Source organism: Ceratotherium simum, chromosome 8 (assembly GCF_057802395.1).
Source record: "Ceratotherium simum simum isolate JZ-2026a chromosome 8, ASM5780239v1, whole genome shotgun sequence".
Taxonomy (NCBI): Eukaryota; Metazoa; Chordata; class Mammalia; order Perissodactyla; family Rhinocerotidae; genus Ceratotherium; species Ceratotherium simum.
Genome location: NC_141907.1, coordinates 48,398,342 through 48,414,337, shown reverse-complemented (window position 1 = coordinate 48,414,337; position 15,996 = coordinate 48,398,342). Strand labels below are relative to the sequence as shown.

Here is a 15,996-nt window from a genome sequence, read left to right as displayed (position 1 = left end):
AACTAAAATGGGCATAACAATGTAAGACTGCTATAAGAATTAAATCAGAGGGCTGGCCCCGTGGCTTAGCGGTTAAGCACGTGAGCTCTGATGCTGGCAGGCCGGGTTCGGTCCCGGGCGCGCACAGACGCACCGCTTCTCCGGCCATGCTGAGGCCGCATCCCACATACAGCAACTAGAGGGATGTGCAACTATGACAAACAACTATCTATTGGGGCTTTGGAGAAAAAAAAAAAGGAGGAGGATTGGCAATAGATGTTAGCTCAGAGCCGGTCTTCCTCAGTAAAAAGAGGAGGATTAGCACGGATGTTAGCTCAGGGCTGATCTTCCTCACACACACAAAAAAAGAATTAAATCAGAGAAATAATTTATAGAATTTGCCAAATATCTGACAACTAATAATTGCTAAATAAATGAGATTTAATTAGCATTGTGACTGTCAACATAATAATTCTATTTAAAATATTTTAAATTCTCTGGAATATTAAATTTGCCAAGAAAAAAACATAGAAAATTTAACTGAAGGAATTTTCATATTGACAAACTCTTATAGAGTTTGGAACAAGGCAAAATGGTGGTGTGCACTATAATTGTAGCTGTGGTGTATCAGGGTGGTTCAGGGCTATTATCCTGATGAGGGACTCTGATGATGCTTATCTGAAGACTACAGTCACAGTGCCTTTGTCATTTTGTAGACTAGCATGGGCTAACCTCACAGAACAGAGTGACAGACTTCAGGAGACAGTGTGTGTAGTTAATTCTTCTGAAAGGGAGTGACGACTCAAATCATGAGAACTATAATGATATAACACTACTTCACGATTCACAAACTTTTCCAAGCATTACCTCATTTGATCCTCAAAATAATCTTGACAAAAAAGCAAGGCAAATACTATGGCCCTTTCGCTGTTGGTGGAACTGGAGTTCTGAGAAGGTAAAATTTTGGCCCATTAGCAAAACCAGGGCTAAAATCCATATCTTGAGTCTCCTTGCCTAGTGTTGCTTATAATAATCTTCTTCCAAAGTTAAGTAGATTGAATATGGAAAAATCATTTATTTACAATAATATCCTATTTATTTTCTTTTTATAACGTGCAGAACTAATAGTTTCTTTTTGAGTTTTTTATGTCAGAGTGGAGAAGAAGAAAATGATTTTAAGAAGATATTTTGCTATTAAAACTGTTAATGTGAGAGCTGCCCTGATGGCCTAGCAGTTCAAGTTTGGCACACCTGCTTTGGCAGCCCAGGTTCGGTTCCTGGGCGCGGAACCACACCACTCATCTGTCAGTAGCCGTGCTGTGGTGGCGGCTCACACAGAAGAACCGGAAGAACTTACAACTACACACAGCTATGTACTGGGGCTTTGGAGGGGTCGAGGGGAAGAAGGAAAAAATAAGGAGGAAGATTGGCAACAAATGTTAGCTTAGGGTGAATCTTCCTCTGCAAAGAAAAAAAAAATACATTCTTTAAACCTATATTAAAAAAAAAAAACTGTTAGTGTGGCAGTTTGAAAGGCTAATATAGCCCCTGGTTACTCTATAAGGATAGAAGCTACAATCTTCACTTCTGCCTTTCCTTCCTAAATCAAAAAATATGACTGGAAAACAAACTACTTTGCTCTCCAGTAACCTGCATTCACATTTCACAATTCATTCTTTACTGTGCCCTTCAAAAATGTACTAAACTCAATACATAAAGAAAAGCCTACTAATGTATGCCTTATGCAAGAAAGAAAAAACAAGTTAATAGCTTTTGATGTAGGGAGATCCATTTCCAGCCCTCCCGTAAACCCCTTAAGGATCCTGGCAGTACATAGTGAATGTGCTCTAACCACTCTTTGAATTATGACATGGCGAAAAGCCTTTGTAAGGATCCTATTAATCTCTGGGTCAAAAGTGCCTTACAATCTACTAGGGTACTTGCATATGGTTCCACCAAAAATCTGCTTTCTATTTTAAAGAGTTAAAATAATTGCTACTTCTTTAGCAGGACCCGTACCTAGGATATTGGTTTGCCAGATCCTCTCCCAGATTTAGCTCTAAGAAACGTACTAATGTGCTTAAAGAACATATAATCCAGCCTCGTGGTTTACAACAAAACAAGCACACAATCAGAAAGTAACCAAAGTTTTCAGAGCTGTAAGGGAATTTAGAAATCAATAGTGCTATCATTTCTACGAGTTTCAGGTTTTACTTTTCTCTTATACCCTTCTAGACAACAAAATACCCCAAAAGGTAAGTCTGGGTGGAATCTCATAAATTTCAAAGCCTTAGGAAAAACCTCACAAGAAATCAATTTAAAAGTTCAATTTCTGTATTATCAGGAATTTTACTACCTTTAACAAAATGCTTCTTGAAATAAGAGACAGAAAAGTTGCCTAAAACTCTCTACTTGCCTTTACATAGTTGCCAGAAATACAAAAAGGGAGAAAAAGAGAGCGAGACAGAGCACACCACATTACATATCAGACACTTGATATGTTGGCAAAAAATGTACTCAAATATTTTAAATGATCCCAAGATAAACAGTCCTAAAAACATGAAAATGACATAGAACTGAAAAGAAAAACTCCAAATCATTTCCTGAATCAAATTAGCTCCTTTTATATTTCACTAGTACAACCCTAGCAACTTACCATTCTCTCTCACCTAGAAAACTGCAAAGGCCTTGTAACTGATCTCCTGCCTTCTACACTTACCCCAACTGAGCCCCAGTTCACTATCCATCCAGTAACCAAACTGATCTTTTACAGTGTAAATCAGATATGTCATTCTGCCTTCTTATAACTCTCCAAAATGATGTGCAAGAAAGCAGAAGAAAATCCAAATTTCTTACTGTGGTATTTTAGGACCCTGCATAACTTAGACCCTACCTACCTTTCTAACTTTTACCCCACTTTGCCTGCACACTAAATGCTGGTCAAATTGGCCTTTTCTGTCCCTGAAATAAGCCAAATTTGTTTGTTTCAGGACTCTTGCATTTGCTTTTCCCCAGATCAAGAGGTTTCTTCTTTATTAACATTTGGGTCTCATCCCAAATCTTACTCCTTAATGGAGCCAAGGTGAGCCTCATTCCCAGATCACTCTACATTCCTCGACCTTGTACTATTTTAATTGTATTTAACACTATGTGGAATTATTCTATTTAGGAAGTTATTTATAGTTTTTTTCATTGTCTGTCTCCCGCAAGTAGAGCTGTTTCACGTCAGCAGGGATCAATTTTTGTTTACTGTCACATCCCAGTGCCTCAAACAGTTTTGGCAAATAGTAGGTGCTCAATAAATATCTATGAATGAAAGAGTAAAATATGATACTTCTGGACTATATTTTACACATTAGAAATATCTGGAAAATGGGGAGAATAGGAGGCAAATTTATTCTATAAGTTCATGTGGCATTTAACTTGCTGCCAAGAAGTAGTGTCATCGTGAGGACTCCTTACTAAGACAGAGACAGACCTGAAAACGGTTTTATGCGGATTTAGAAAACAGCAGTCAAAAGCCCCACAAAACCCAACCAAGTATGGCTCCCGTTACGTCTCTAGGTCCCTAACATTCTGTCATGGTTTTCAGAAGTTGCTGATAAGAGGAAGGGTCCTGTTAAATCTATACAAACAAGACTTAAAATCCAGCCCAGTCTGGTTCCTTCTTCTGCAGCCCATCCTTCTCCACTGAGATCACTTAAGCTACACTTTGTAACAGTCATTGGAAGCTTAGTTCTGATCTCAGAGATGAGGGCTTTATACGGAGCCCTGGCCTAATATCCTGAGGTTTACCATCATGGTATTTGTGACTGGTGTAGGAGGGACATCAGAATTTCCACTTGACTCCTACGAGTGGTTTAGGGGGACATATAATGCACAGTCATTACTTCTGTGTACTGGAATTGGGGCGGAGAATCAAACACTTACTGTCCACAGTCAACCGTGGGACTAGAGATCAGATCAGAAATAAGGAAACGGATCCAGGGACAAGGCACCTATGAGTCAAGATCTTGGGCAAGAACTGAGCAGTTCCTCCTGAGAAGTCGGACCTGATTCTTATCAGTCTCAGTGTGTGCTCTGCTTTGAACACTCTTCCCTCTCCACATTCTTCCCCATTCCTCTCTTACAACTTTCAATATCCCTTTTCCTTCAAATCTCAACTTAAATATCCCTTCTTTGGGTAGACTTCTCTGATACACCAAGTTAGATCAAGTCCCCATGTATGTGTTCACACTTAAAAACATTAATTACAATTCCTTATTACACTAGTTATCCAATAGGTATCCAATGACTGAATTAATGAGTGACGTTGATGATTAGATAATAGATTTCATTTCCAACAAAGCATAAAAAAAACGAGAAGGCTAAGCAGGATTTCTTAACCATAGTACTACTGACATTTGGAGTGAATATTGCTTTGTTGTGGGAGGCTGTCCTGTGCATTGCAGAATGTTTAGCAGCATCCCTGACCTCTATTCACTAGATTCCAGGAGCACACACGCCCTCACCCCCACTTCAATTGTCACAACCAAAAAATGTTTCCAGACATTGCCAAATGTCTCCTGGAGACCAAAATTGCCCCCAGTTGAGAAGCCCAGGGCTTGAGTACACTGATCAGAATCTACTGCAAAATTAATACTTCTCAAAGAGCTAAGAGGACGGTAAAGTCCTCACCTCCAGCAAGTGAGAGAGGTGAAGTGCCATGAGATCACTACATTGCAAAACGTGGATACACTCAGAGAACACAAAGTCAATATGTGCTAGATGAGTTCATACTCAATAAAGAAAAAGACAAGTTCATCTTTTAGAGTAAGAAGTGACTGATGATGTATTTAAATTTTTTTTAATTAACTTTATTTTTAGAGAAGTTTTAAGTTTACCCAAAACACTGAGCAGAAAGTATAGAGTTCTCATATAACACCTCACCCCCCCAAACACACAGACACAGTTTCCCCTATTATTACATCTAGCACTAGTGTGGTACCTTTGTTACATTTGATGAGCTGATATTGACAATTATTATTAAGTAAAGGCTATAGTTTACATTAGGATTCATGTTCTTTGTGATGTGCATTCTGTGGGTTCTAACAAATGTATAGTGACACATATCCAACATTACAGTGTCCTACAGAATAGTTTCACTGCCTTAAATTCCCCTGTGCTCCACCTATACATCCCTTCCTCTCTTTCCTTCCCAACTCCTGGCAACTACTGACCTTTTTACTGTCTCTGAAGTTTTACTTTTTCAAAAATGTCATATAGTTGGAATCATATAGTATGGAATCAGACAGGCTTCTTCACCAGGCAACATGTCTTTACATGCCTTGATAGCTCATTTCTTTTTATCTGTGAATAATATTTCATTATCTAGATGTACCAGTTTGTTTATCCATGTACCTATTGAAGGATATCTTCCAAGTTTTGGCAGTTATGACTGAAGCTTCTAGAAACCTTTGTGTGCAAGTTTTTGTGTGGATATATGTTTTCACCTCATTTGGGTAAATACCAAGGAGCATAATTGCTGGATCACATGGTAAGAGTATGGTAAAAAAACAAACAAACAAAAAAAACCTGCCCAACTGTCTTCCAAAGTGGTTATATATCATTTTGCATTCCCTTCAGCAATGAACAAGAGTTCCTGTTGTTCCATACCCTTGTCAGCATTTGGTGTTGTCAGTGTTTTGGATTTTAGTCATTCTAATAGGTATGTAGTGGTATTTTTCATTGCTGGTTTAATTTACAATTCTCTAATAACAAATGATGCTGAGCATATGTTCATATGCTTATTTGCCAACTGCTTATCTTTAGTGAGTTGTCTGTTGTTTTGCCTGCTTTTTAACTGGATTATTTGTTTTCTTATTGTTGTATTTTAAGAGTTCTTTGTATATATTAGATGCTAGTCTTATATCAGATATATGTCTTACAGATTTTCTCCCAGATATGACTTCTCTCTTCATTTCTCTTAACAGTGTCTTTCACAGAGCAGAAGTTCTTAATTTTAATGAAGTCCTACTTATCAATGTTTTTCTTTCATAGACTTGACTTTAGCTGTATAAAAAGTCTTCGCCAAACTCAAAGTCATCTAGACTTTATCCTATGTAATCTTCTAGGATTTTTATAGTTTTGTGTTTTACATTTAGGTCTTTGATCCATTTTATAATTTTTGTGAAAGGTTTAGGGTCTGTTTCTAGTTTCATATATTTTGCGTGTGGATATCCAGTTGTTGCAGTACTATTTGTTGAAAAGATTATCCTTCTTCCATTAAAGTGCCTTTGCTCCTTTGTGGATGATGAGTTAACTATATTTGTGTGAGTCTTTTTCTGGACTCTTTTTCTATCCCATTGATCTTTTGACAAAAAGAATTTGTCTGTTCTTTCACCAATACTATACTATCTTCATTACTGTAGCTTTAGAGCAAATCTTTAAATTGGGTAGTCAGTCTTCCAACTTTGGTCTTCTCTTTTTTTTTTTTTTTTTAATTTTATTTATTTATTTTTTCCCCCAAAGCCCCAGTAGATAGTTGTATGTCACAGTTGCACATCCTTCCAGCTGCTGCATGTGGGATGCGGCCTCAGCATGGCCAGAAGAAGCGGTGCGTCAGTGCACGCCCAGGATCCGAACCCGGGCCGCCAGCAGCGGAGCGCGCGCACTTAACCGCTAAGCCATGGGGCCGGCCCTGGTCTTCTCTTTCTAAATATTTAATGCTTTATGAACACTAAGATAAACAAGGTATCTAAGTGTAAGTACCATGATTTGAAAGCATAGGTTGTGTTATGAGTTTATAGGAGCACTAACTATGGGCAGAGACAATGGAGCCTGTTTACCACATTGTTACGTCTTCCTGGATGTACATACAGAAAGACTACTTTTCCCAGGTCTCCTTGTGGTGAGGTTGCAAACCAAGCGTCTCATTTCTGGATTATGAACTGTGGGCAGACCTGGCCATTAAAATACAGCTTCTGGTCTACCAGGTCTCTTTATACTACCACAGCCACACTAGAAGCCATGTATTCCAGAAGGAATAACAAAATGGAAGCAACCTGGGTCTACAAATCATGATTTAGAAAAGAAGTTCCCAAAAAAAGTCACCTGATAGGCAGTGGATACAAGCAAGAAACAAATCTTTATAGTATTAAAACCTTTATTTGTCACTGCAACATAGCCTGCACTAGCCTTAATATTACACTAAAAATAGTAGTTTATTTTTTGTTTTCGTTTTTTTGTCAGCATCATTCAGCAGTCAGGATGAGAAATTCAGAAAAAAGACTTATTTTACCTAAAGTTGAAATTTGGCACAAAGCAGACAGTCTGTGCCTAAGATCTGGATATCCTTTTTTATTCCCTCTCTATCAAAATAATACAAGACACCTAAGATATTAACTATCCATCTGAAATCACAACCTAGACTGGAATACACCCATTCCACTCTTTCTAACTCCTGTAGAACATGCATAATTTATTTAGAGGCATTAAATTTGTAGGGTCCACAAGCATTCAGCCTGAGGTGATTCAATTATCTCCCCCTGAAGTGGTACAAGTAAAAAGCAGCAGATGAAAGAAAAGGGAACAAAGGAACTCTAAAAAAAAATACTGATCTTAGAGGGCATGGAAAAAGGGTTTCTTAGAAAGTAGTAATTGTAATGAGGATGCTCATCATTTTCACATGCTATCTTTATTCCAGAAAAGCTCAAAAGGCTTTTGGATTTGATCTTACAGTTTCAATATATGTGTGACTGCTTGAGAAAACTAATAATCCTCACAAAATATTCTCTTTGAAGGCACCAAAGAGCAGGGTATAATTATGTGTCCCGATGGATTGATCACTTGACTACACCCTGGAATAACCCATGCCCTTGGCAAAGAATGGAAAATCAGTATTGTTCTTCACAGAGAGAAAACAGATTCTGCATTTAAGCAGCCATTGTATAAAGTCAGGAGAGAGAGCAAAACTCTCCGTATATATATCAGAAGCCAATACCATGGGTATAGTTTACCAAGAGCCTAAGCACTCTATTCTTCTACAAACCTGGTCTTTTAATAAATAATCTTTGAATGGCTAATCAGAATGAGAGTTGGTCCATTTTACATATTTTTATTTATTAGGTTTTGGCCAGGGGAAAGAAAATCTCTACTTTTCCAAGAGCTCTCATATACTGCGCATGATCTTAGAAACTGGGCAGCAAGAGAGACTACCTGGAATGTTTTCTAGACCTTAACCTTCCCATGACTTTTTGAAATTCAACAAGCAGAAGACCCTTTAACGGTATATTGCATTCATATCTAATGTTTACAAGCTAAACAGTGCATATCCATTGAGCATACAATTTGTGCCAAGTGCCAAAAAATAACTCAGATCCCAAAATAAGTGAGTTCCTTATACATGTAAAGTTGCTTGCAAAGGAGAAAAACAGATAAATTAGCATAATTCCTTCTTTCCTCAGTATCCTTGGCAGCAAAGAACAAAACCCCCCACCGGTAAAAAGCTGCTCCATCTGCCATCCTATTGCAAGAACAGCTCACTTTATTGGAAAGGTGATTTATGGGACAACCAAATCATATCTTTTCATTTTTGAGGGATGGAAGATTGTGGTAGAGAAGTTTTTGTGGAGAATGTCCATCTACTGTAGGTCCATTGGTGAAAACACCTAAAATCCAATACTCTGAACCAGTGAATTATCAGCAATCTACCTTTCTTTTCCTTCTAACCTCTTTAAAGCATGAGGTTGTTATTCTTAGCTAAAGACACTGCTATGCTTTATTTATTATTATTTATATGTGTACATAAGGATGAGATTTTCTTAGTACGATAAATGATCATTGCTACATAGCAGTAAGTAAGTATTATGGTAGAAGTAATTGTCTTTTTTCACACATAGACAATGAGTAGATAAGATGCTAGTAACATACCCCAGTGATTAGTCTCCTGCATTTTAATTTGTAGAGGCTTGGTAGAGGGGAAAAAAAAGAAAGGTGTTATAATGATTTGACCCAAATCTCCACTGTCCAACTGTGGCAGAGCCAAATTAGGGTTCCAGATGTCCTGACCTCAGATATTGAACCACATAGAAGACCAAGTCATTTATTAATTTACTGAATTAAAATAGATTTCCAGAAAAGTAATTGACAGATGCGATTTCCTTTCTTCCTTCACATTTTTTCCCCCTCTGCAAAATCAATTAGAAATGAGCAACATTTAAAGCTTTACATTTTCGTGACTCAAAATAAATTTTGATCTCTTTCCTTTGGAGCCACATAATTTGAAGGAGTATTCTTTTGTCTACATGCACAGAAAAATTTAACTGAAGAACCTGCCAAACAAAAATCTATTTTACTTTCTCGTAAAGAAAAGAAAAATAAAATGGAAAGGTAAAATAGTATCGTTTTCCACTGTATTATCTTTTTAAATAAGACAGTAAATAAACTGTAACACTCTATTATCAATTCAGTAATGCTGACTGCAAATTCCTACTTCCTTGGCTTCATGACCTTCAGAACTGCAATCTAATGATGAGAGGAAAGTTGCAGAGACCCTTTTAAGACAAGGTAAATCTTCAGAACTGCTATTCCATTCAGTTTTACCTATGCATTTTAATTTTTCTACTTTATGACTCCATTAATCTCTCATTTTCATCAGCCCCCATTTTTAACTACAGTATAAGTTTTGTAGACCTTATTTTTATTACTGACTGATGCCTTCACTAACGGTTTTTATTTTATTGTGAATTTCAAATGCAGTTATGGTGCCAGGGTGGATTAACCCCTAGCAGCAGACTCAGGTGAATGAACAGGATAAGCATAGTAAGTGTCCCCTAAGGAAGTCTTAAAAACACTAAAGTATGAATACGCAAACATTTTACTGTCGCTCACTGAAACCTCAAGGGGTATGAAAACAATAAGCAACACTTAACATAGATGGGACCCTTTTCTCCCTTCCTCTCTTTTCACTCCCACCCTTCCAAGGAACTACCTGTGTTCCTCCACCATCCTTCCACTCTCAGGGGCAGTGTTAGAGTGGGAGATCCTGTTCTCTCTCCATCTGGTATTTGTTCCCCCCAAAGGAGAGGAAGAACTGGTATGAGGCTAGTTTTCAATGGGATCATACTCAATTTTGGCAGAGTTACTGTGTCAGAGTCACTACTCCTATGTGGGGCCCTCCATGAGCTCTTTCACTTTTTCCTGGACCTGCATGCCCATAAGCATCCTTTTCTTCCAACTAGGAAGTCACTAGGACAATCTTACACTTGCTTTCAAGGAGATCTTGATTCACTAGCTTCTCCTTCTACAAACAAGTAAGTGAGAGCATTTCAGTGGGATATAGCTTGAAACCCCACTTTTTCACCCAAGCTACACTCTCTAAGTTAGCCTTGACAATTCTAAAAATATCAGTTTGATCTTAATTTCCCAATAGGTTCAGAAATGAAACAGAAAAAAGGGTGTGATTAATTTGTACTATTCAACCCCCAACCAATGGGACAAGAAATTAAACTGCTAATTATCCGACGTGTGGACTGTAGAACTTACCCTTCGGTACAATACACTATAGACCATAACTGCACTTTATTGGGGTTTTTATTAAATATTATGTTTACATACAAATATATCTATTTGTATCGATATTGTTTTCATACTTTTTGAAACGTTGATATTGTTTGCATACTTTCATACTTCATATTCATTAATTGATATCTGTAATTCATGAATATATTTGTCAAAGAATTAACTCCTCAAGAAGAGTTTTCTTTCAAAGTAAAAATCAGTAACTTTACAACACTAAAATATAACAAAATAGTTTTATAAAAAAGACAGTCTTTAAAGACCCTTGTTTAAATTCCAGCTCCATGATTTATTTAATATGTGAATTTGGGCAAGGTACTTAATATCTCTCATCCTTATTTTCCTAACCTGTGAAATAGGAATAAAAATACTACCTCATAAATTTGAATGTGAAGTTGGAAATAGTATCTCAGAATGGTGTTAGGTAATTAATAAATGATCAAGATGTTTCAGATATTGTCATCATGTGGTAATTTTATCACATATAATCATTTTTCATTATTATACTTTCAAAAATATATTTCTAGGCTTACAGTAGTAGAAAAATAGTCTTTAAAATTACAGTTCTGGTTTTTCATTCTTACCTTGGCCACTAATTGTTTGACATTGGGCAAGCCACCTTTTCATTATAAGCCTCAGTCCCTGCATCTAGAAAATGATGCTTTAAAAACTGCAGAAGTTTTGCACAGGGATTCAATAATGGATATAAAGTGGTTAACATAGAGCAAGCATTAGACAAATATTACTTCCCCTCCTTTCTTCCTTTAAACAAAGGAATTAGTTTATTTGTTTTCTTTATAGGAAGAGGCTGCCAATGGTAGCTATAACCTTGGGCTTCAACTGCTGTAAAGACAGAAGATCTTTGCCCTTTAAAACAAAGTTCCAGAAAATAGTTATACAAGTGCCAGATGGGGAATGATTGGAAAGATGCACCAGGGAACTTTCAGGGTGATGAGAATGTTCTAAATCTTGTTTTAGGTGGTGGTTACACGGTTTCATATAACTGTCAAAAATCATTGAAGAGAACACTTCAGAAGTGTGCATATTATTTTATGTTAATTATGTCTCAATTTTTTAAAACCCAGGCTAACCTGAGAGTTAGAAAACCAAAGTCTTTATGGAAAGATACTGTACATCTTTTTTTTCTATGAACTATTCATTATTAAATAATTATAGAAAAAGTTTGAACTATTAGGGAACATTTAAAAACTAGAGAATTCATATGGAAATCTAGATCCCCTACTTCTCTTTAAAAAATCAGAAGATCTGGTAAGACTGAACTCACATTTCTTCAAGGCAACAATCACTGAAGTTGAATAAAAGCTAACCTTTCAATAAGAGTCTGCCCCAGACCCTACCAAATCTAGTGTTTTCTACACCAACAACACATACTTATCTAAACAGAAGCCTCATTGATTTTATAATCCATTGTACAACACCATATGTAACACAGTTGTTTTAGTACTTCAAACTTGAACTCTCCTTGGAAGGAGTACAAGATGGTACATAAATTCTGTAACAACAGAGTAATGTAGAAATTCTAATACATGTGACCTACTACTCAAAGACCAGATCTAGACTAAAACTCATTTTTCCAAAGAAAACATTAACAATTTAAATGTTGTAGCAAAAATATATCTTGTTTCTTATAGACGTAAAGTAGAATAGTTGAAAAAAAAATCATTTGCAAAATCTGCTGTTTCAAAGAATTAAGTGCTTCAAATTATTCCTGCCAATGGTTTATGCAAGGCTTATGACTGATAAAATACTAGTTATTTGATTTTGAATAATACAATCTTGTCTCCATTGTTTAATAATCCAATCTTGACTCATAATTTAACGAGTTATAAATATGACCCAGAACTCTGCATTCTTTGCCTACATCTTGAGTAGAATTATCCAAAGACAAAGGATTGTAAGGCAGCCACCAGTGTTGCACTAAATGATTCACTCCAGGACTGTCAGAATTACTTCAGGTGATGCTTATCTTAAGATGGGAAGAACCTTTCCATCAAAGGTCCATAAAGCCCTGGGCTTTCAGTAAGCATTCACTATACAGTTGTCTCTCGGTATCCATGGGGGATTGCTTCCATGACCCCCGCGGATACTAAAATCCGCGGATGCTCGAGTCCATCACTAGGCCCTCCTTCTCTGCGGGTTTCGCATCCGCGGATTCAACCAACCTCAGATTCTAAACATAGTACACGTGTCCTCCGCGGATACGGAGGGCCGACTGTATTTGTAACGCTCGTCTATGAGTTTTAAGTCAATGGGAGGACATCCCAGAGAAGTTGTCCCAAGGCCCTCTGGAGCTTGTTAAAAACAGATATAATCAGAACCACAGAAATATGTTATTACAAGGAAGCTACACACATACACAACACACACAATTAACTTCTGAAATGAAAATCTGAAAATTAGGGCCGGCCCCGTGGCTTAGCGGTTAAGTGCTCGCGCTCCGCTGCCGGCGGCCCGGGGTTCGGATCCCGGGCGCGCACCGACGCACCGCTTCTCTGGCCATGCTGAGGCCGCGTCCCACATGCAGCAACTAGAAGGATGTGCAGCTATGACATACAACTATCTACTGGGGTTTTGGGGAAAAAATAAATAAATAAATACAATTATAAAAAAAAAATCTGAAAATTATAACAAACACAAGAATAGGAAGAGAATAATAAGCATAACAAAAGCTGAAAAACACACACTATTAAGTGTGAGAATACACAAAGTAAAAAAACCTCAGGTATAAAGCTTAAAAAAGAATTTTAAAAAAGCCCTCCTCACTGCCTGTTGCCATTCAGGAGTTTGTTTTTCAGTAGCATTACCCAAAGGCAGGGCAGGGTATTCAATCACTTTCCCCAATAACATAAACAAACAAGCTGGAAGCCTCATGACCTGAAGTGCACAGAGAGAATTTCATCTACAATAGTGCAGTGGGTGTTCCCTTTAGAGTTGCACAACTATTGGATTAAAATCAAATGCATTTCACTACAAAATGAGAAACAAGGATTGAATCAATTACCTGAAGGCAAAACCTATCCCACAATGAAGTCTTTACCACCATGAATGCAGCAGAAGAGCAAGGTAGGAGGGCTACAGCACAAATATTCTACAATTATCAGCTGCGGCTACACAAACAACATTGTAGCTCTCATTTACCTGGAGAGTCTGTCACATCTGTGCACAGCAGCCACAGCTGCTACCCAAGGCAGAGAATAAATGTGTTCACACCCTTGCAAAAACAAGCTATCTATTATCATCTCCTAATACTGAACATGATGCCTGGTGAACAGGGCAGAGATTCTGGGTTGTCTTTAAATAAATACATTTCTTTAAATTGTGATTTTTGCAAGGTTTAATATATCTTTTTCTGTCAAATCCATGTTTTATGTAACCATTCAAAATTAGTATGTATTCTTTAGTGTTTATTAAACTAAATGAGGGAACCAAACTATACTAGGTAGTCTGTGGGACCATTGATAAAATTCACCACTTATGTATAAGAACACAGAATCATTTATCTTAAACCCTGAGAAAGAAAGCTGTGCTAACCTTAACAATCCTGCGTTTCAGAAACTTAATGCTGCCACCTGAAATGTAAAATGCATAAATATCTAATTAGTCTTTATTATAAAAATGTAAGATTCCAAACAATTAACCAAAGAAAATGACAGATTCAGTCATAGGACAATACTTTTCCAGAAACAGTTTCTGTCACAACCATTTTCAGGTAAAAATCACAAATAGGACCATTTAATATTAAATTTGCTAGTGAGGAAAAAAAAGACTGGATAAATCCAAATTTATCAGTATTACCTTAATAATTGTCAACACTTGGATAACATTTGCCATGTGCAGGGCATCATTCTGAGCACTTCATATGCACTAAATTGTTAATTTTTAAAACCTATAAGGGAGACATTATTCTTATTCCCAATTTACAGAGGAGGAAACTGAGTTATAGGAAGATGTAGTGATTTTTTTCCCTCTAAGACCACACAGCTAGTAAAGGCTGAAGCTGAGCTTTCAAAGTAGACATTCTATCTCCCAGAGTCTGAGAGTCTGACTACTATATAATTAGTATCCAAGGTTCTCATCCAAGAAGCAAATGTTTGGTATGTTAACACCACAAACAAGAGTCATCAATTTGGAGAGTCACGTTAAGTTGATATTATAAAATAATCTAACTTATTTTAAAGTTTATTAGAACTTATACATACCAAGGAAGGGGATTCTTTGTAAGTCACCTTAAAAATTTATGCAATAATATAGCAAATTTTCCATTAATTAAAAAATATATATATATACTGGAATCCCTTCTTAGAATTTAGCTCCTTTGTTAGACTTCATTTTCATATTCATTAATTAATATTTTTGGGGTACTAATGCAGTCCATATTATATTTAATAGCATACTGCTAACTTTTGAGAGTAGATTTTATTTTTGGAAAATATACTTTGGGGCCGGCCCGGTGGCTTAGCGGTTAAGTGCACGCGCTCCGCTGCTGGCGGCCCGGGTTCGGATCCCGGGCGTGCACCGACGCACCGCTTCTCCGGCCATGCTGAGGCCGCGTCCCACATACAGCAACTAGAAGGATGTGCAGCTATGACATACAACTATCTGCTGGGGCTTTGGGGGAAAAAATAAATAAATAAAATCTTTAAAAAAGAAAATATACTTTGAGCCAAGCCAGGTGAGTGAAGTGACACAAAGAAATAGTTCATATAGTTTTTGGCAAAACAGTGGGACTTACTTTCTTATCCGTTAATAGTTATAAAGGCAATTCCAATGAGAAGTTTCAAAAATGATTCCGCAATATCCTCATCACTAGAATGTGTACAGTTTTCCATAATAACTACTTTAAAAGATTGCCTGATTTGCATTAATTGCACTACTTCTGGCAGTTTGGTTTTTAAATTCACATTACCTTGCACTTATATCTCATAATGTAACATAAATAATGAGTTAGGATTTTGTTTTGTGGATATTTTATAAACATTATTAATATGCACAATAATATATATTAGCAGTTTTTGAACCTGAATAATAAAAACTTCACAAAACTTTAGAGGTGAAATTAAATCTTGTAAAAAAATATCCATGACTAAAGGAATTTTTTCAGTACTAAGCAAAAAAAAAAAAAGAAGAAGAGAGAAAGTGAAAGGTTGTTCAAGGAGAAGTAAATAATGCTGGGTTCCACAAACTGTTCAACTTTTAATAAAAAATTCCCAATACCTATTTGTTAGATAAAAACACACAAGGAGAGGATGGATTTTGAACCACTTGCTTCACAGTCTCCGCTAGTGGCGTTCACTTCACCATCTGTAATTCTGCAAATTCTCACTCTCCAAGCAAACCAGTGGCCCTATGCATCGTCCTCATGTTACTGTTCCCTCATGTCTTTCCCTCATCATTCTGACTCTACTATTACCCATCATCACCCTTTTAATAAAATCCAAG

The 15,996-nt window shown here is 36.8% G+C and overlaps 1 protein-coding gene across 18 annotated transcripts in view; it reads right to left on the bottom strand.

The window, feature by feature from the left end:
• ADGRL3 (adhesion G protein-coupled receptor L3) overlaps positions 1–15,996 on the bottom strand; it is an 812,769-nt gene that overhangs the window by 698,506 nt on the left and 98,267 nt on the right. For 3 of the 18 annotated variants that reach the window (XM_087434382.1, XM_087434378.1, XM_087434381.1), the window contains one exon: positions 14,089–14,126. The exons of the other annotated variants lie outside the window; for them this stretch is intronic. The gene's annotated coding sequence lies outside the window, so the exon portion shown is untranslated. The remainder of the gene's footprint in view (positions 1–14,088; positions 14,127–15,996) is intronic. 18 annotated transcript variants of the gene reach the window in all.